Consider the following 20,251-nt stretch of genomic DNA (forward strand, 5'->3'; position numbering starts at 1 on the left):
TCCTGCTATCCTGAAAACACTGTCCTATATCTCCCAGGGCTTCCTATGCTGCTCCCAGTTACAATACCTCCGAAATCTTGGCATGGCATTGTATACATACAGCTACAAATGAGAACAGGATCTGATCCATATTTCCCACAGTGCCTCCTATTCAATATTGGTAACAAAGGATCTAATCATGCGAGTTACATGAAGACTTTTTCACCAGGAGGGCTGCAACAGCACAACATCAGAGCCGAGCCTGCTGTAAGTGCAGGTGATTGAGAACGAAAATGGGCTTTGGAAAGCAGTTAATAAAAATGGCTTGTTCTTGCCCTGTATCATGTGATACAGCACATTCAGATCTGATTTTGTGCTGGCTTGGAAAAAAATCAGGCCAGATGGGACAGAAATGGTCAAGAAAGCAGAGATCTTTGCCTGCCGATGCCAAATGAATACTAATACACGAAGACTTGTTGGGTTTGAGCAAAGGATGACACTTTAACCAGATTAATCATGCAAAGGATGGCTTTTGAGAAAGAAAACAGTACATAAGCAAAGCAGTAAGGACACTAGATTAAAAAAATCACAGGAGATTATTTTCTTTGCTTCTTTGTCGTGTCATTTAAGATCCTCAGCCACCCTGAAAGCAGAAAGCACTTTCAGAGACTCCTCTGGCCCAGAGGCCTTTTCAGCAGAGAGCACGCGAGGCTTTGAGCACGCATGGCGGCTCTCGCTGGCTGAGGCTGCCCGCACAACCGGCACGCCTCAATGACCACCGCAGCTGGCACACAGCACCAAGGGCAGCCCCAGTGATGGACACCGTGCCACGTCATGCAACGAGCCGCTGTCAGGTCAGCTGCCCAGAGGCTAGCGGCAGTTCATAAAAGATTAATGTTTTCATTCAGGAATGACATACCTTGCATGTTTAGGCTTGAAAGACTAAAGACAGATAATTGCAGATATCAGCACCCTGCAGATGCAATGCTGCAGTGCTACCCAAAGCCACTACATACGGACAGCACAGACTGGAACGGCAGCAAAAAAGCTCACGTGAAATGGCAACAGAGCATGCACACGTGAGTTAGGAAAAGAACACAGTAAAGGGAAGATCCAGAATGAGGTGCAAAAGAACACATTCTCAGTCTTCTACAGAAGGATAGATCTACACCCTAACAGCTAATCAAACAGGCATTTATATTTTTTTCTCCACAGACGTAAAACGCAGGTTTATCATTTGTATACAAAGCCATTCTAGAGGCAGTGGTGATATGCTGTAGTGCTGAAACTTCTACTAATGCACCAGGGCCGTATAGCCCAAATGTGACTTGGATGCTATTTACTGGGGAGTTCTTGTGATTACTTCTACTGCCTCTTTCCAGACATGGAGTCAGCAGTCAGCCACAGCTCTGGTGTTGCCAGGCTTGTCCAGTTTTCCCCCAGAGAAATTTAGGAAGGTAATCAAGTAGGGATGGATTAAGGGAAAACTATCCATTGAAAAAAGGGAACTGAGGCAAAATTTCTGTAACCTGCCAGATAGGCTCCAGGAGACATTCCTGACAGTGGAAAATGCTTTAACAGAAGCAGAAGCATTTTCAAGCCTAGGAAAGGCACAGTACCACAGAGGAAAAAGAAGTGAGAGGGGCTGAATTGGTCACTTCATCTTTTAGCGCTATTCTTCTTTGATTATTAAAATAAAGTAACTACCTCCCAGGATGCCAGGGGGATGATATTAGGCCTAGAATACATTAATAGAGCTGATGTTACAGCAGATACAACATGTATATGAAGCTCCATATACACATACATATGCATATACTCCATTGAACAGAAAGGGCAGGCTGCTTCATTTTTATCTCCCCTTCCAGAATAACCTCCAGAAGATGTTACCCTGCAGTTAACTGGGAAAAAACACTATTTGCAGAGCTTTACTCTGTCAGCAATGAATGTAGGAGCTGTAGCCTCCAACATTGACCAAAACGTATCTATAAAACTCAGAATGCTATCAGTCACTGCATCTTCATTTTTGCTTCCTTATCGATATTTCCTTTCTAAAAAGCACTTTGCACTTCTCTGTTCAATTCCCTCACTTCTCCAGCTTTCACCTCTCCCAAGACCTTTTTGAAGATCAGTGGGCTACAGGGCTACTCTCAGCCTGGGGCTGAGGTGCCCTCACAGTAAGGGTATCGCCCTGCTCTCATTTGAGCCCTCGGACGTTGTTTCACTTACAAAGCCTGCACATCAATATTATGCGCATTGTGGGCAAACAGAGGACCACACTGTACCTCTAGGATTGCCTTACTGTCACTGGAGTCTCCTGGCTTACCTACCAGCCATTCCTGCCTTTCTCTGTGCACACACTGAAGAGGACCAGCTGATAAAGCCCCCCCCCCCACAGCTGGAAGCCTGAAGGATAGAGAATGAAGATTCATTACAGGAGGTATGGGTCGCATCCAGAAAAGGTAAGGGTATTTAGGAAAGAAAGTGGGTATATTTGCTATTTCAACAATGTAGGGACAGTTGAACAACAACAAACTGCCCTGTGACTTCTCCCCACTAGAAGAATATCCTGAAGTTGTGAATGTCGGTCAAGTTTTTAAAATCAGAAGCTGGGAGATAAACCCACAAGCATGAAGCTGAGAGCATTCCAGAAACCTGCCTTTACAGGGCACCGTGTTCTGAATTAAACATAGACTTATTGCTGCATAAACTGTCATAAGTATCCTTCTTATTTGTAATTCAAGCACCTTATGGCCAAATGAGGATTTAGATAGTCTTTGCCTTTGTTCCCATTGCTCTCTGCTCTCCCCCTCCCTCAGCTCTCTCTGGATCCCAGTGCCCCTCCCATTCCTTTCTTCTTTTCCAACCCTTTTGGAGCCTTCCAGGCAATCCCTAAGACCACTGAGTGTGGGACCCAGGACTGAAAACAATCAGAGCACTGCTGAGCTGCTGATCATGACCTGAGCAGAAAAGGCTTCAAGGAAAGTAGGAAAGCGCAATCAGACAAAGCAGAACATTTTCTACTCCTGTGAAAGGAGAAGTGGGATATAAAGCATGAAATTATGCTCATTCTCCTGTGACAAAACACCAGCAACTCAATGGTTTAGAAACTGAAGGTAGTATTTTGCTTATGAGTCCCCTTCCTTCCTTACTGCAAGCCTACATGGTTCATTGCTTCCACTGGCATTGTCAGGTTTAATATTATCCTGCAGGCTCTTCCAGTGAAGTCCAGCTCTCATAGACATGCTGCTAACAGTAAATAAATAACAACTTCAGGAGTTCTATTATTCTGCATGCAGCTTGCCCTCTGATACAACTGATGTTTGGTCAAAACATGAAGATTTGCTCTGCAAAGCAAAAGGCATCATTTAATAACTAAAGCCTGCAGGATAATCTTTCAACATGCAAAGTACTGAGAACCAGGAAGCACCAGAACCATATAAAAGTGAATGACAAGCATAGGTACGCACTCTGTCTACATGGCTTGTAAAGAATTAATGTGATAGAGCTGGGAATAATATCACCAGGAGTTCAGTGTTGTGTGCAACTTTCCTGGTGAATAAAATCTGTACAGCATAAGGATGAAGCAGATGTCAAGGATGGCAGAATGACTGATGAATGTACAACTGCTCTTCAGCAGTCAGTGTAAGCAGTGCATCCTAAAGGGCCACAATCTTATTCCTGCCGAAATCACTGCAGACTGCCATCTGCCTTTTCTGAACTGTCTCTGAGAAACAGACAAAGAAAATCTTTCAATTTGCCCAAATTAGATGAAGCATACCCACAGCAAGAGAGCAAACCAACCTGCATCATGCGAAGTTTAGACTTGACATTAGGAAGCATTTCTTTACTGAGAAGGTGGTCAAACACTGGAACAGGCTTCCTAGAGAGGTGGTCGATGCCCCACGCCTGTCAGTGTTTAAGAGACATTTGGGCAGCATCCTTAACAATTTGCTTTAACTTTTGGTCAGCCCTGAAGTGGCCAGGCAGTTGGGCTAGATGATCGTTGTAGGTTGATAATTGAAATATTCCACTCTAACACAAAGGATAACAGACCAGATCAACCTTGCAAATTTAGTCTACAGATTTGAATGAGTATCCCATTGAGACATGGGGAGATATATAATTGTAAAAATATGTTATTACTCTATTTTATGCAGAGCAGCTCTAAATAGGTAGAGTGAGGTTGGTCAAAAAATGTACCCCTGAAACTGCTTTTTCACTGGAACTTCCATTTAATTTGAGTAAATCAATATTTTAGGCAAGAATTATCTTCTTTCTGTGGAATTCTTTTTCATCAAAAGAGCATTGCGATATTCAAATGCCCAAAGTTGTATCTTTTCACCTGTCAAGGTGGCCTACCATTCTTTCAGAGGGAAGGGCCCAGTGACTTTGTCAGTTCTCCATCATACTGCTTTTAATGCATAAAGCTTGAATTTTATGCCGAAGTATTTCTAAATATCTGCTTTACCAACACTCACAGACCCTTGCAGACTGCAGCGAGGGAATATCCTTTCATAAAAATCCCTAATATCTTGCAATACCACATATTCCCCACAGGCTGCTAATTATATTACTGAAGAGCACTGTCCCTGCAGTCTGCTGTGGAAATCTAGGCAAGTTAGGAGGCTAATTTCACCAGCTGCCACGTCCTTACTACACTGAGCACTCTGAATTCCAAAGGAGGGAATGGAGCCAAGGAGATGTACTGGTTCTCAGCAGTACAAACGATCAAATCCTAGATTTTAAGTCTGAGAAGAAACAGTTTAGTTCTCTAGATAAATAAATTCCCTTGATTTCAGTGGGACACAGCCTTCAGTATATAGACCTCTCTATGAAGTACACAGGGCACAGTGCTGATGCCATTAGACATGTCAGCTCAAGGAAATTAAAAACACCATAGAATTCCCAGATTGTGGGAATAATATGACCCTAATAACTGTTTCAAAACCTGGTAGTCTGTTTGGCAATGCAACTATTTAGAGATTGCAAGAAGCATCTGTCAGATGTCTGTAAGCAAAAAGACCAGCAGAATTATTTACGATGAATGACTGCCAAGTACAATAGCAGCTAGAGTATCTCCTATCGGCTTTGCCCTCTACCAGCACGTGTCAGTATAATCTGTAGGAATTATTGCTAGAGTTCTTGGAGCCATGAAAACCTCTAGTTAAGCAAAACAGGGCTTCAAAAAACAAATGTTAAAAATCCCATGTGCAGATTTCCATCCAAGAGAGCAGGATTAAACCCATTCTTAAAGCAAAATAAATTCAGCCTGGAGCTCACAAGGAAAGATTCTATTTTGCCCCTCTCCCCAGCAAATCCATCCAGTAAATTCTGAAGTAATAGCTGCACACATTTCTTTTGAGGTGCATCTTGAATGAAAATCTAAATTAATTCAATGAAGAATTTGCCACACTTTTTATAAGAAGTAGTAACACATTGCTATGGGCTGTGGAGTATTTATGAGCAGGAGATCATGGCTACACTTGAACTTAATTAGAACTGTTAGTGTATGAAAAGGCACATTTGAATCTGAAATTTGTTTGTTAGTTGTTTTGGGGTTTTGGGGTTTTTTTTGTTGTTGTTGTTGGGGGGGTTAGATCAGTTCAAGCTTAGCTGCATGATATAAGCAGATAGAAGTAGTTTATTTATATTCACACTCCCAGGGGTCTGAAGCCAATATTAGTCTCATAGTATGACAAGCATTGCGTGCGTGGATAACAGCGTGCTGCTTCCCGTGGCAGAACAAGCCATAAAAAACATACATGCCTCGAGGAAAGCACTCCGTAATCTTTAAGACTGAATGTAAAAAGACAAGTACAACTGGATGAGCAATCCCACTAGAAGCTTCTTCCTACCTAGTCTCTTTAATCTTCTGTTTTCCATCCTTCCTACAAATTTCACCCATTGCTATTACTTTTCTTTTGGCTTCCATGCTTTCCTTTTTAAAGTCTTTTTTTCCTTTATTTGCTGTTTGCTCTAGTTCTTTCTTTTCCATGGCATTCTAGGTTACCTTCCTGTTAATGCTTGTGTTTGTTAACATGTTAGCAAAAGTATAGAGGAAAACTACACCTGCACATGCTCCCAGATAACACCATTCTCCTTTATCTGAAGCGGCAAAGTAATCTGCTCTTAACATTGCTCCCAATGATAATCTACGACTAGCCCATTTTTCTCCCTTTCTCCTCTAGTCATTGATTGCTTTGTTTTCTCCAAGCCAATTAACAGTTTATTTATAGAAACAGGCTTTGCACGTTATAGAAATGGAGAAATACCTTTGTCTGTCTTTACAAGAGACACCTAGGGATAGAAACACCTTGGAAAGAATGAACAAGCACTTCACCACCACAGCCTCTACCCCATTGAATCACAGAGTTCTGGGCCCTCAGGTAGGTGGAGATATCAAAGCATTACAAAGCCCTGTGCCTCTGCTTCAGGGATGTTAGGGATCAGTTAATCATTTTCATCAGTAGCTTTCACGCTTTCATTTTCTACTAAATTGCCCGTGCATGATTTTGTCCAGAGTAGGAAAAATGAACTTCAGGTAGGAGACAAACATGCAACACATGGTGGATGTAACTTGGTTGGGGGTGCAAAGAGGGTCAAGGTCACACACTTAGAAAATAATACGGTAACATAAATTTTGCTCTTGCCCCGGTAAACACACTATGTTATACACCTTTTATGTGTGACTAGACATCCAGACCTACGTTCAGGTGCATACATCTAATGACATACCTTCAGACTATGCCTTTTCCACGTAGTAGTTACTTGGTAGTTTTCCTTTGTCTATGAATTTCAAAACATTGCCAACAGTGCAAACTTATGTCAGCTCAAAGAAGCCTTTAAAACAGTAGAGCTGCTTCTTGCCCCAGCGAAATAATCCCGGGTGCACTATCCTCTGTGGGACTAGGACATACTTTAAACCAGAGGTCAACAGAAAGAGTAAACTGTCACATCCATGAATAACACAGGAGGGTTTCACTGGCAACTTGTGACTCAGAAGAATTGGACCAGCCTAACAAGCCATTAAAAAAAAAAAAAAAAATTATGTTGCGCTCCCATCACTCTTGCCTACAGCTGTTTTGAAAAACAAGAGAAAATCTGCAAAACGTGATCTCAGAGAAGCCAAAAATCAGAACAATGGAAGAATATAACCAATCCCATTTTTAATCTATCAGCACAAAGCTAATTTTCCACTTGTACTGAATGAAACAAAATAAATGAGATTATAACAAATAGATATCTCTGGGACTTACAGTTTCCTTCTCATCTCAATTGAAAAAAAGACCTGCTGCTGTATTTTGGGAATTCCTTGGGATTTCAAGAAAAACCTTTTTTCTTATGCGGAATCAGTTTCAAATAAAGAGTGAAGAGACACGAGGCCCAGCAATCCCCCTGCCCCAACCACTTCTACACCCTCATGTGCTCCTCCTCCTCCGCAGTGCCCCGAGGAAGCTGGTTTAGGACTGGGGACAGGGGAGGATGGGGGCAGAGAGGCAGATAGTTAACTGCTAATCACGTACACCCAGGCATCCAGCCATGAGAACATGGGCCCTGGCATTCAGCATTTCCAAAACAAGAAAGCTCACACTCGGGAGCACTGCAGCCTTCCCACGCGGCCAAAGGAGAGAAGCTATCCACAAGCCCGTGCAGACGCGCCTCTGCGCACCTAGGCCCCTTTGTTTTCTGTCTCTCGCTCAGCTGCTTCCTCTCAGCCATCCACCTCGCTATCTTAGAATCACAGAATCATTTAGGTTGGAAAAGACCTTTAAGATCATCAAGTCCAACTGTTAGCCTAGCACTGCCAAGTCCACCACTAAACCATGTCCCTAAGCGCCACATCTACACATCTTTTAAATACCTCCAGGGATGGGGACTCAACCACTGCCCTGGGCAGCCTGTGCCAGGGCCTGACAACCCTTTCCGTGAAGAAATTTTTCCTAATATCCAACCCAAACCTCCCCTGGCGCAGCTTGAGGCCGTTTCCTCTCATCCTATCGCTTGTTACTTGGGAGAGGAGACCTCTTTAATCGACTCTCCAAAATACTGAACCTGGAGAGCCACACAGTGCCCGATGACCTCTGCGGTTTTCTCGTGCTGACGGAGCTGCACCTTCTGCCACAGGAGCCCAGCTTGCTGCTAAGTGTGAGAGGCAGCCAGCCACGGCTGTACCACAGGCCACAACAGCGCAGGGCTGCCGCATGCAGTCACAAGTGACTATGGTGATACTTTGACCAGAGGGGTCAGGTTCCAAAAATTCCTTATTTCCAGGCATCTTTCCTGTATCAGAAATAGACAGTTCTCAAAATAACAGCTGATTTTGTCTAAAACTTTTGTCACCTCTTGAGGTAAGCCTGCTGGAACACGAACGTTCACAGGCAACAGCCTTACCGTGGCACAGCAGGTTACACACCGCCAGCAGAGCTGAGGCCAATTGGTTTTTTACAGCTGTGTGCACTTTCTAGGTCATCTCCACACAGCACAGCCAGAGGAGAAATAAGGCCTCAGCATATTTAGAAAAATGCAGCAAATTGGAATCGATCTGGGTGATATGGGAACAAGAGCAGTTGAAGACTGTGGATCCGAGAGAGCCCGGGGAGGCCCTGCAGAGCGTGTTCCTCAGGCCCACTTTAGCACTGGAAGCCATGTCTTCCTTTTGGTCACTCAAGTTCCTGTTTAGATCGAGGGCTGCAGCAGTGAGCCCCCCCGAAACCCAGCTGGAATTCTTACTCAAAGGTCAAAGAGCAGAGGTTTTTATGCCTGTATTTAGCAAGCACGTACAAAGGCAAGGCGCAACAGTAATTTTTTAGAAAAGCAGTATCGTGGCAGTTTCCGCAGAATTTAGAGAATCAATCAAAATCCCTTTAAAACATATCCTAAAGCATAACCCCTCCTTACAGCAAAGCAAAGTGTCTCATGAGCTAAATTTGACTCACTCCTGAATAAGTGTTGGGTTGTTTGGATTCCACACACAAAACCCCCAAGTCTCAACACAGGAATAACCTTGACTATGAATGAACAAAACCACATGCTGCACCTCCTGAGGAACAAGGAAACCTGCATTCATTCAAAGTGGTAGAGATCACAGTGCAGGCATCTAGCAAAGGCAAAACTAAAACCAAACACATGCTCATAATAGCCTTTTGCAAGGGCGGAGAAATCAGCTCATCCTGGTGACTCTTTCATCATCTGGACTTCAGACACACAATAGAAAGGGATCCAAAAAAATAGACTAAGCATGCCTCGTCCTGCATACTTTTTGCCCAAATATTCAGTGGAATTTGGACATATAACTCTTAAGTTTTATGAAAATTCCAGCTGTAATATTTTCCTTTAAACAAATAAAATCATCATTGGTTGAAAAAAAACTTTTTTTCTCATTAGTGGTGGGAAAATAGAAAGCATTTAAATTCCCATCCATCAGAGCACTGCTTGCTCTGACAGGCGGCAATGGAGTATAATCCACTCTTCAGTATATATTTTGTTTTCTCCTCAGTGCCTGATCTATAGAGAACAGAAGTCTCCTAAAGCTACCATCTGTGGGAATGCACGACCAGATTTATAAAGGTAACAGCATGCCAAAACACTCACAAGGGGTTCTCAGCAGTGCCTGGGCTCTAAGTAACTCCCATGTGAAGTGGGGACACTTACCTCATGTTTTTTCAAAAATAGCACCAGTCCTGTCTTCACTCCGAATGGTCTAAGTAGCTTTAAAATAAACAGACAGGTTCTGCATCCCTGGGTTTACACTTTAACATCTCAAGCTTCAGAACTAGAAACCTCCAGTTCAGGTCCTAGCAATAACTAAGACAGCAGCAACAGATTACTACCACATCCTCTTGTTTGGCGCCTTCTTTTTTTCCAGTCCGTGTCTGAGAGGAGTTTTAGCAGCTGATGTCTCAGTAATGGGCTGGATGCTCAAGTAACAAAAATGCATTGCTTTTGACTATCTAGTACCATCTGTCCTGCTGGATTATGCCCTTGGGAAGGAGTAATGCCTGACACAAGGATAAAGTAGGAGAGGGGTGGCTGGAGGGCAGCCCTGAAGAAGGGGATCCGGGGGTGCTGGTCGGCAGCAGGCTCCAGGAGCCAGCAGCGTGCCCTGGCAGCCAAGAGGGCAAACCGCATCCTGGGGGGCATCAAACGCAGCACAACCAGCCGGTCAAGAGAGGGGATTATCCCGCTGTATTTAGCGTTGGTGCGGCCTCACCTTGAGCACTGTGTGCAGTTCTGGGCCCTGCCATCTGAGAAGGATGTGAAGGTCCTCGAATGCATCCAAGGGAGGGCAACAAAGCTGGTGAAGGGCTGGCAGGCATGTCCTGTGAGGAGCGGCTGACGACTCTGGGTTTGTCTAGTTTAGAGAAAAGGAAGCTGAGGGGCGACCTCATCGCTCTCTGCAGCTTCCCAAGAAGGGGACGTCGAGAGGGAGGTGCTGAGCTCTTCTCCCTGGGATCCAGGGACAGGACGCCTGGGAATGGCTCAAACCTGCATCAGGGGATGCTCAGACTTGACATTAGGAAGCATTTCTTTACCAAGAGGGTGGTCAATCACTGGAACAGGCTTCCTAGAGAGGTGGTCGATGCCCCATGCCTGTCAGTGTTTAAGAGACATTTGGACAGCATCCTTAATAACATGCTTTAACTTTTGGTCAGCCCTGAAGTGGCCAGGCAGTTGGACTAGATGATCGTTGTAGGTCCCTTCCAACTGAAGTATTCTATTCTATTTATAATTCCAGAAAGCCTCTAAGGGTCTTGAGCTTCCAAATAAATTATGCTTTCTAGTTACAGAATAAGGCAAGATACGGGCCACTAAATCTAAGGCACAAGCAATGCAAGATGTTAATCACAAGGATTTATTTTTAGGGTGTAGTATCTTACAATCTGCCACAGGGCGAGAAATCAGTGCCTGTGCCTTTAGGAGGATAAGATCCTAGTTTACAAATGATGCAAGGAATGGCAATAGCACACCATAATAAAACCACTGGGGTTTTAACAACCAGCTGTTAACCATATGAAATAAAATTCTGGACATTAGGCAAACATCATCATCATCCCTGTATTCACTTTCATTTGATAGCATTATTATTCCCATTTGTGGCTGCTAGCAGAGAGAATTTTCGGAGATCTGGTTTGCAATGTTGGAAAAGATCTGGTTTATCTGTTTGGAGATGGGCAAAGTGCTGAAAAATGAAGACTGCAAAGAAGAGGGTAATGAATACTGCAGCAACAGTGGTGAAGCTTTGCAGGAACAACGATCAGTGCTCTGATCCTAGATTCCAGGCAAGCTTTCTTGCATTATTGTCAGGCTGCACATTAATTTTCATTTTCTACTTACTTCAAGTACAAAACATAAACAGAATCATAATCTCCTGTGCTCAAATAGAAGTGAAGAGACCTCCCAATATAAAAGACTAACTGAACAAAAACTTGCATGTATCAGTAGGAGGAAGGGAAAGAAAGGAACTTCATTTCCCTATGTTTTAACCCAAGAGGGAATTTTGAGGCTGTTTCAGTGAACCTGACCAAACCCTCATTTGAAGGTACAGCATTTCTTGTGGCCCTTTACTCATCCCTGTTCTTCTCCAAAGTGCTACAATGACAGCATCAGGACATTAATGACAGCAGCTTCATACTAAGGCTGATAGAGAAAGGTCACTTGCAAACTGTAGACCACATTCCCTGGCATGCTCCAGCTGTGGAGTGCTGTTTGTACAACCGAGAGCAACCACAGACCTTGTTTAGCCAGAAAAATCAGATGGGATTTACCATCAATATCACAAAGCAAAGCAGGTAAAATACAGTAACAAATCTTTCAATGTATGGAGATGGATATGACCTACAGAATTCAAACCTGCATTTCAGAACAAAAGGTCCTGTTTCAGCAATAATATTTCAGTTAAAATCCAGAATGGCTATTTCACACACTAACGAATCCTCAGAATTAAGGCTTCCTCAGTTAGTTTATTATATAGCATAGGGATAAGACAGAGGAAAAATTGTCGTCTGTGCCCCAATGATCTTACAACTTGTTCAAAAATCCTATTGCAATTACTGTGAACAAAATACTTTCCAAAAGACAGAATAAACTACCCCTTTTCTAACCCTGGATGCTGCTGTCCACATTGACTGTACAGTGTGCATCTGTACAACAGTCATCAGTCACTTAGTCTGTCATTAATGCATCTCCCAGCAGGCCTCCTTACAGAAGAATATGCATATAATTATAGCAAGAAGAAAGACTCTGCTAATTATGCAACAGCTGCCTAATATGAGGGCCACCAAATACAAGAGGTATCTGAAATAGCAAAACTGAGAGAAACACTTGTGTGAAATAACTTTACAGAGAACCACTGAAAAACTGTTGGACTGAGCTCTCCATTTTCCTGCCCTATAACAAGACGTTCCAATCAAATAGTTTATCCACTTGCCTACCAAACTGTGGTTTAAAAAAAAAAAAAAAAAAAATCTTACTTGAAACATGAAAAAGTGCCTTCAGTTGAAAACTGCTTTACCAGTACATCTGTACAGTGCTAAAGTAAAAGGGAACTTTGCCACTGACTGCAACAGGAGCAGAAAGTAGGAGACCAGTGTGTCTCCCAAGGTAAGTCAATTCATAAGATGTACTTACAGCTGAGCAAGGGGACTTTGGAAAAAAATAACGAAACAGGATTCTATTTATTCTTAGAATCTTAATCAGCCATATTGCCTTTCATCTTGACAAATGAATAAATTAATGTACTGATGTTTTTTCTTGCTCTTTGAACAACGCCACACGGGTACTAGAATGCTGTGGTGACGGGGGGTAGTGAGAGGCTGAGAATTCATAGCTCTGGTTTGACTAAGAACACTTCAGCAGTGTTAACCAGCATTCAGATTATTCATAATAATATATCTTAATTTTCTCTCCCAAGAAAGATCCGAAGAAGCATCATTTAGCTCAATGAAAGTTTAAATATGAAATGAGGTTTAAAGTAAAACATAACTGAACAGTCCCCTTTGCTGTATAGGTATTGTTTGCTCTAGATGTATATTGAAGATGGACACAAGTACCCAACTCTCATCTCTGCTCAGTAACCTCTCCAATGGATGCTTGGGCTCTTTTCAGTATCATTCCAACTTTCTTTACCACAGACTTGGATGCGAGAAGACACATATTGTAATCACACATGTGTTTGGCACACTAGATTGGGATTCAAATGAAAATAACTTGGAACGAAGTAGACAAAACTCTGTGCAGGGCAAGCTGGAGAGAAGAACAGAAAATATTCACTAACAGGTGTTGCATTCTTTAAGGGAGATGAATATAATTGTACCACAATCCAAAGCAGTGATTTATCAGACCCAGCCATAGGAGTCCTAAAACACCTTGGGTTACCGTGAAAATCAAGAACACACTCAGCAGTCTCCTCTCAAAATAGAAATTCCTTTTTCCAGATAGGAAAAAGGTATCTAAGCCAAGAGATCTATGAAGTATCTTCAGATTCAAAGCAAAAGAAGTGAAACAAATGCTGCCCTTATGAAGTTAAGTGTAGCTTTGGCTGAATAGCTACTGTAGGCTATAGCTGCTACACAGTGGCTGAACTTTGCTTTTGAGAAATCCTATGTTTCTGGTTGTGTGATACAAGTTTATCAAGAGAAAAAAAAAATGACAACTAATCATTATTATAATTTACATTTAAAAGAAGTATTTGTTTTAAATAAAAGCATATATCTACACGTGTAATACATAACGAAATATTTTGGATAATCGTATCACCCCAGGTTTCTGTTTTATGAGGCACATCAAGCTGCTTCAGGCATATTGTACTGATTTCTGGAGTTAAACATGGTATGTGCAACACTTTGGTTTATCAAGAAGCAGCAGGTCAAAACATTGCAGAATAGAATAAATTCTGCTCAGGCATGGTTTTATGGTCTCATTCCACATGGTGGAATTTCAAATACTTAACACATTTTCTGCCTTTCCAATGCAGAAGGTAAATCATGCCAATTATTTTGCCACTTCTGTAATAAAAGCAAGTGTTGGTTTTTTTTTTGTGAAGTGTTAGCCGTATTGCCAACTATCGTATTTCCTCCCAGTTACTAATAGGATAAAATAAAGTGTATGGGTAATGGTGAGGAAGTGTTGTTCATGGACTTTGAGCCCCACACAGGGATGTGCCCCATGTCATTTTATCATATCCCACGATGCTAAGATGCAACTGCAGTAATAAGATGGGAAAGGTGTATGGTTTTACACTGAAAGAGGGTAGGTTCATATTGGACATAAGGAAGAATTTTTTTTTTTTTTTTAACAATGAGCATGGTGAGGCACTGGAACAGGCTGCCCAGAGAAGCTGTGGATGCCTCACCATTGGAAGTGTTCAAGGTCAGGTGGGATGGAGCTTTAAGCAACCTGATCCAGTGAAAGATGTCCCTGCCCATGGCAGGGAGGTTGGAACTAGATGATCTTTAAAGGTCCCCTCCAACCCAAACCATTCTATGATCCTATGACCTGAAGACAGTGGCTTTTTTCTGGCTAGTTGTTAAAAGACTCCCTGAAGTTTTCATGTTTCCTAGAACACACTTTGGTAGCGATGCGTTTTTCACTAGTAGAATCACTGAGTTTGCAGACTTCTAATTTGGGCAATAGATTGGCACTTCCCATATATACATAGGGGATTTGATGCCGTTTTCTTTAACATTACGCAGATTATTTCTGTCAAGTCTTAAGTGACAGAGGACAATGTTTTACTATACCTGGATCAAATGTTTCAGTTACTTTCTAATACCTTGACTGTTCCCTGCCATCCATACCTCCTTTTTCCAGGTCCTTGAAAACAGTTATTTTAATAATGAACACATTAAAAACTATTATTTGACTTTCTGTCTCTCCTACCTGCAAAGGAGGTCACAGGAGACTTTTTTTTTTTTTTTCTTCCAAATGGCATCTCCACCTTAAGCCTATGCACATCCCTAACAAATTATTCCGGCATAGCAAAGGTCTGTGTTAAGATTTGAAGTTCTTTTTAGTGATCAAAATCTTCACTAACAAATATAAAACTACACGTTATGGAGGAAATTTTCATTATTAGCCATCTAGGAGTCTTATTGGACATCTCATATGTACTGTTTATACAGTCGTGAAATAGATAGATGGCCTCCATTTGCCAGTAAACATTCTCTTCAGGCATCCACTTTTAAAGACCCAAAGAAAAATAAATCACCCTTTTGGTAAGCTGCGTCTTCCAGGAGGTCTAAGTGCATATGGTGTTTTTAAAAACACATCTGCCTGTACAGATATCAAAAACAAGTAGCTTCAGCAGCCACTAACTGTGCTTCCGTGGCATCTCTCAATGGTTAATGTATCTCAAATGTGAGCGTAACATAAATGACTTGATGGCAAATGCCCTTCTCCTAGGACTTCTCAGAGGCCCATGTGTCCATGGGAAGTAGAAATGTATTCCCAATTGAAGAGAAAGTGCACCCAGCTACCGTGAGGGCAAAAGAGGATTAAACATCTGTGTACCTTTGCACATGTCAAAAGACTGAGCAGTTCTTCAACGTACAATAGCTCCTTTTAGATAGGAGGTATTCTTAATCACTTTTGGAAGCAACAGTTTAGATATGGGCAATGGCATAGGTACAATAAACAAAGAGACAAGTCATGCTAAGCATAGATTAGGCTAGAATTAGGAACACAAAGTGTTGACCAAGAGCCAAGCATGTATTTATGCATTAAAAAGCCACATGGAAGTCCACTGTCATAAGAATATGTACTGACACGCAGTAGAAAAAGTATAATACTTTGTCATATCGCTTAAAGTAATGAGAAACATTAGGCTTGTATTTTTGTTTCCAAATCTAACAGAGCTATGCTTTCTTTTCTTCATCAACTTCTTTGTCCCCTCAAAGACCCCAGCATCATCAATAAAGAAAATACAATTATCAAGAACTTCACAGAGCCCCATAAGTTCACAATATGACCCTATTAACCAGAGGGCTTCATCTGTCCCTAAAATTGTACTGACCCTATTGAGTCTGAAGGCATGAAATTCTAGACCAGATCATGATTAATACTGTAAGACAAATCCGCTCTGTGTAATTTCTAAATCTCTTCCCTTCTCAGCATTAAAAACATTAGAAAGTCCTGCAGGATGGGGGGAGGGAAGAAAAGGGGTCAAATCTAAGTAGATTTCAATACAGTCTCAAAATCTAGAGCTGATTAAAAAAAAAAAAAACAAAAATCATAATTTATGCAGTGTGGAAAATCCTGAAAAATTAAGAATCTCCCTGCCTAACAGAAAAGAAATGGGAACTTCGATATTTCTCTTTTGGGAATACTGAAACTGTCTTATTAAATTGCCCTGCTATTGTGAAATCAATGCATCATTGTTGAAAATACTATTTTGATTTATATACTATGTCACACTTAAAAATGAAACAGCTGTGTCAAAACCAAGCAACTCCATCAAACCAAGCACTAATTAAATGTTGTTCAAAACTGTAGCAAAACGGTTGCTTCAGTTCACAACACCTGTGAGTTTTGTGAAGATTTATTTACCAAATCTGACATCAACTAGTTGTTTGGCAGAATAGCTTTTACAGCATGAAGAAAACAATTTTAATAGATAGCACCCACTCTTCCCCAACTTCCATTCTCAAGCTGATCAACAGGGTTGCAAGAAAGACTTGCTTCCTTCATGGATAAGGAAAGCAGACTGAAGAAGCTTGCAAACCCTTGTCAGGTTGGATTCTAATGTGCAGTATCACCAAGTATACATTTCAGAACCAAATCATCATCGCATGCTAACTCTGGGAAGGACTCTGCCTCTGTAAGTTATTGCCAGGCCAGTCCCTTGCCAAGTTTGGATTCTGTGGTCTCACTGAACCTAGGCTGCGGTTCAGAACCTCATCGGCAGTTCTGTAAGTGCTGATGTTCCCCTTGTAGCAACAGAGTAAGGTGCTTAATGCAAATTTGCTCACTATTCGTATCAGGATGCTTGATTCTGTGAGGCTTATCAAAAAGGAAAAAGTACCAACGGACTCAAGATTTCCAGAGCAGCAGGGACAATTTCAGCTCCTCTGTGCATGAGTGGACAACAGAAACATGAGCAAACACTGTGCAGTTCAGCACAACTGGCAATCACTGCTCAACAGCATTTAACAGTTAATATCTGAGTGAACTGTTACTATCAACCTGTTCCATCAACAATGAGAAACAGGGCACGTGTGACCGAGTATGCTTACTTACTCCCAGTATTTCAGTGATGTTCACCTTTCTCAGAAGTCCCTACCACAAAGGAAAAAATACTTCAGAAAGAATGTTGGTACAAGCAGTAGCTCATATCTTCTATTCGTTTCAAGGGATCAACTGATCACCTGTAACAGAGCAGATGAATCCACTTTTCATTCTCTGACTGAATCCTTCAAAATCTGGCAAGTCCCAGGAGGAGTTTCTGGGGATAACATAGCACCTAAAATATTAGGGAGGGACTATCAGGAATTCTTGAACTGTTTCACTTGTAGAATCATCTATGTTCTACTAAAGAGGAACTTGCCACATGGGCAAGTCATTTTATCACCACTGAACAAGTTGCTTATATCTGAAATTGCAATTAAAAGAAAGGGGCTTCTATTTTTCTTGCCCATAGGAAAGGTCTCACCCCATCTGAGCTCGCTCCAAGGGTCATATTTCAATTTCAGTTATATTTTAATTTTCTGCTTTCTGAGGGCAAGAGAAGATACGGACCACAAGTCATACACGCACTCCTCCCAAAGCCCTGCTACCAGACACTTGGCTCTGCTCAAGGAGAGGGTGACATTTGTTCCACTGTGAAGTGGATTTAGCTATGTGAACAAGCAGAAACGCTAATGAGTCTAAATTTGTTTTCTTTGGGGCCCAGAGCCAGCATTTTAACTTTTGCCAAGATAATGATTAACATGCTAATTCGAAACTCCACTGACCCAACTCACCACCAGACAAGACTGCTAGGATTCAGGTTAGGTAACCCTAACATCAGGGTTTTTTCCAAATCAAGACTGCTGATCAAAGCACCCTGGCTCTAGATCCCAATGCTGACTCTAGAACCAGAACTTCAAAACATGGCAAGTCAAAAAACCAAATGAAGCTGTTACGCCTTTCCATCAATTAGAGAAGTTTGATGGTGGTTCAGGGATACAAACTGATATCCACCCCTATGTCAGACAAAAAGACAACTTCTACAAGCTTTAGTCAAACAAGACTCTGCAGCCTTTAATTCCCTGGGTTTGCAGGTTCTTAATGCAAATTAAGAAAACTAATGCAAATATCACTGTGAAGGTTTTTCATCCTCAGCAAATCCCTGTGGCCTTTGCTTATTTCCCCATCTCTGCCAAAAATCTGCAACAATTTCGAGAGACCTTTTCTACTCCCACAAAATGGTGAAACTCCCTTGGAACTAGAGGAGTAGTTCCAGTGCTCACCTGCTGGAAATTTCATCCCAGTAGCTAGATTGGATTCATGCTTATTCGTTGACCTGGTCTTAAGCAATATTTTTAGGAAATAACATTTTCGCATAAGCCAATTCCTATCACTGCAACAGTTCTGTTAGATACAAGGGGAACACTGGCCATCTCTCTCCAAAGAGAGGTGATCTCTCCAAAGCCTGTCTCATTTTGCTAGTGGGATTTGAATAAATCCAAAAGCAAGTCTTTGCTTTGGCTTTTATTTACCAGGTTTCACCTATGCTTTGCATTGTTTCAGAATAAAATTCAAGCTCTAATTATTGCATTCCATGCTGTATGTGTTATGTCACATAACAGAATACATGATTAATGAAAGCTGTTATTAAAAGTATGATTTATATTATTTTAGTATGAAATCATAATTCAGCATCCCAAGATCTACCCAAAATCTCAACTCAGACTTGCTGCAAATATTTACAGGGTTTATACAATTCTGTTCTGTATTTTTTTATAGTCAGAACATGGCAAATTTCACATGGCAGCAGTTTACGTGTTCTATTCCACCAAATGGTGATAAACAGCTCTTCAGAACAAATCCTAAACACCCCCTGCTTTTGACTGTACAAAAATCATAGTACTGTAGTTAGATTTTTAATCAATACCACAATAATTTCCAGGAATATTAAAATACCTTCAGAACTGAACTCACAACATCCCTCGGATTCAGGGCTCTGCACAAGGAATACAGGATGAAGCTGGTGCTGCTAGGCCGCTCATGCTAAAATTACCATTGGCCCTTGCTCTAAAACATGAACCAAAAAACTCTATCCAAGTTGCTGGCAGCTCCATGGAAACAGTCAAAAGGGGACAGAAGCATTATTGTTATCCGCAGCAAAGCTGAGGAGATTTGTTAAACCAATATTCTAGTATTCTGTGGCTAAAATACCATCTGTCTCTTTTTCTTACAGTTATTTCCCTAGAAGTTGCCATAACACGATGCATACTGAACAGAACACTACCAGTGAAAATACAAAATCCTGCCCTATCCTGAAAGGAAACGGAAATTTTCTGGAATCAGTATTTTTCAGAATGAGATGTCCATGGACACAGATTAGCCACACTATTTAAGAATGGCAGGATTGTCAGGAAAAGGCCGATGAACTCTATCAACCTGCCCAGCTCATTGCAAGATGGGCGTCTAAGAAAACATTTCAGTGGTTCTGTACTTTGAGCATTATTCAAGGCCCATTCTTAATTTACTAAAAAGATGTTTTTGTAAATGTATTTTATGCAAGTAGGGTCACACTCAACCACTGCCAGAGACAACACGTACAGCCTGAAAGAGAAACACTGCAGTTCCCGGAGTCTGTAGTATCAGGCTCTCTTTCCTTTGATTTGGATTTTAAGAAGCCAGCAAAACCATTTTTATTTAATTGAAATGCATATAAACAAGAAAATAACAAACAGTGAGGAAAAGTTCATGCCCCGTATCTTCCTCTTGGAAACCCTTCCTCTTCTTTCTTTCTAAGGCCATAACCGTGACTGTCTGTTGTCTTACAGGTATCAGAGGAGGATATTTTACATTCACTACTAAAGACTGTCAGATATTTAAGGAATTTTTCTATTTAAAGTAAGAGGGTTAACTTGTGAAAGTTTTTGCCATTTCTAGCTCAGCTCTTGCTACAGCCAATAAAGGTAGATGTTGATGTCAGAATGAGTAAGAAAAATCTGCGTTCTGGCCTCCCGCGTTCACTTTTAACAACGTAGATCTCTACAATGACTTGTTTTCTTTTCTGGACACCTTACTTCCAACCAGATTACTACCTTCTTGCAGTTTCTTATCA

This window comes from Platalea leucorodia (assembly GCF_965183815.1).
Source record: "Platalea leucorodia genome assembly, chromosome: 11".
NCBI classification, from domain to species: domain Eukaryota; kingdom Metazoa; phylum Chordata; class Aves; order Pelecaniformes; family Threskiornithidae; genus Platalea; species Platalea leucorodia.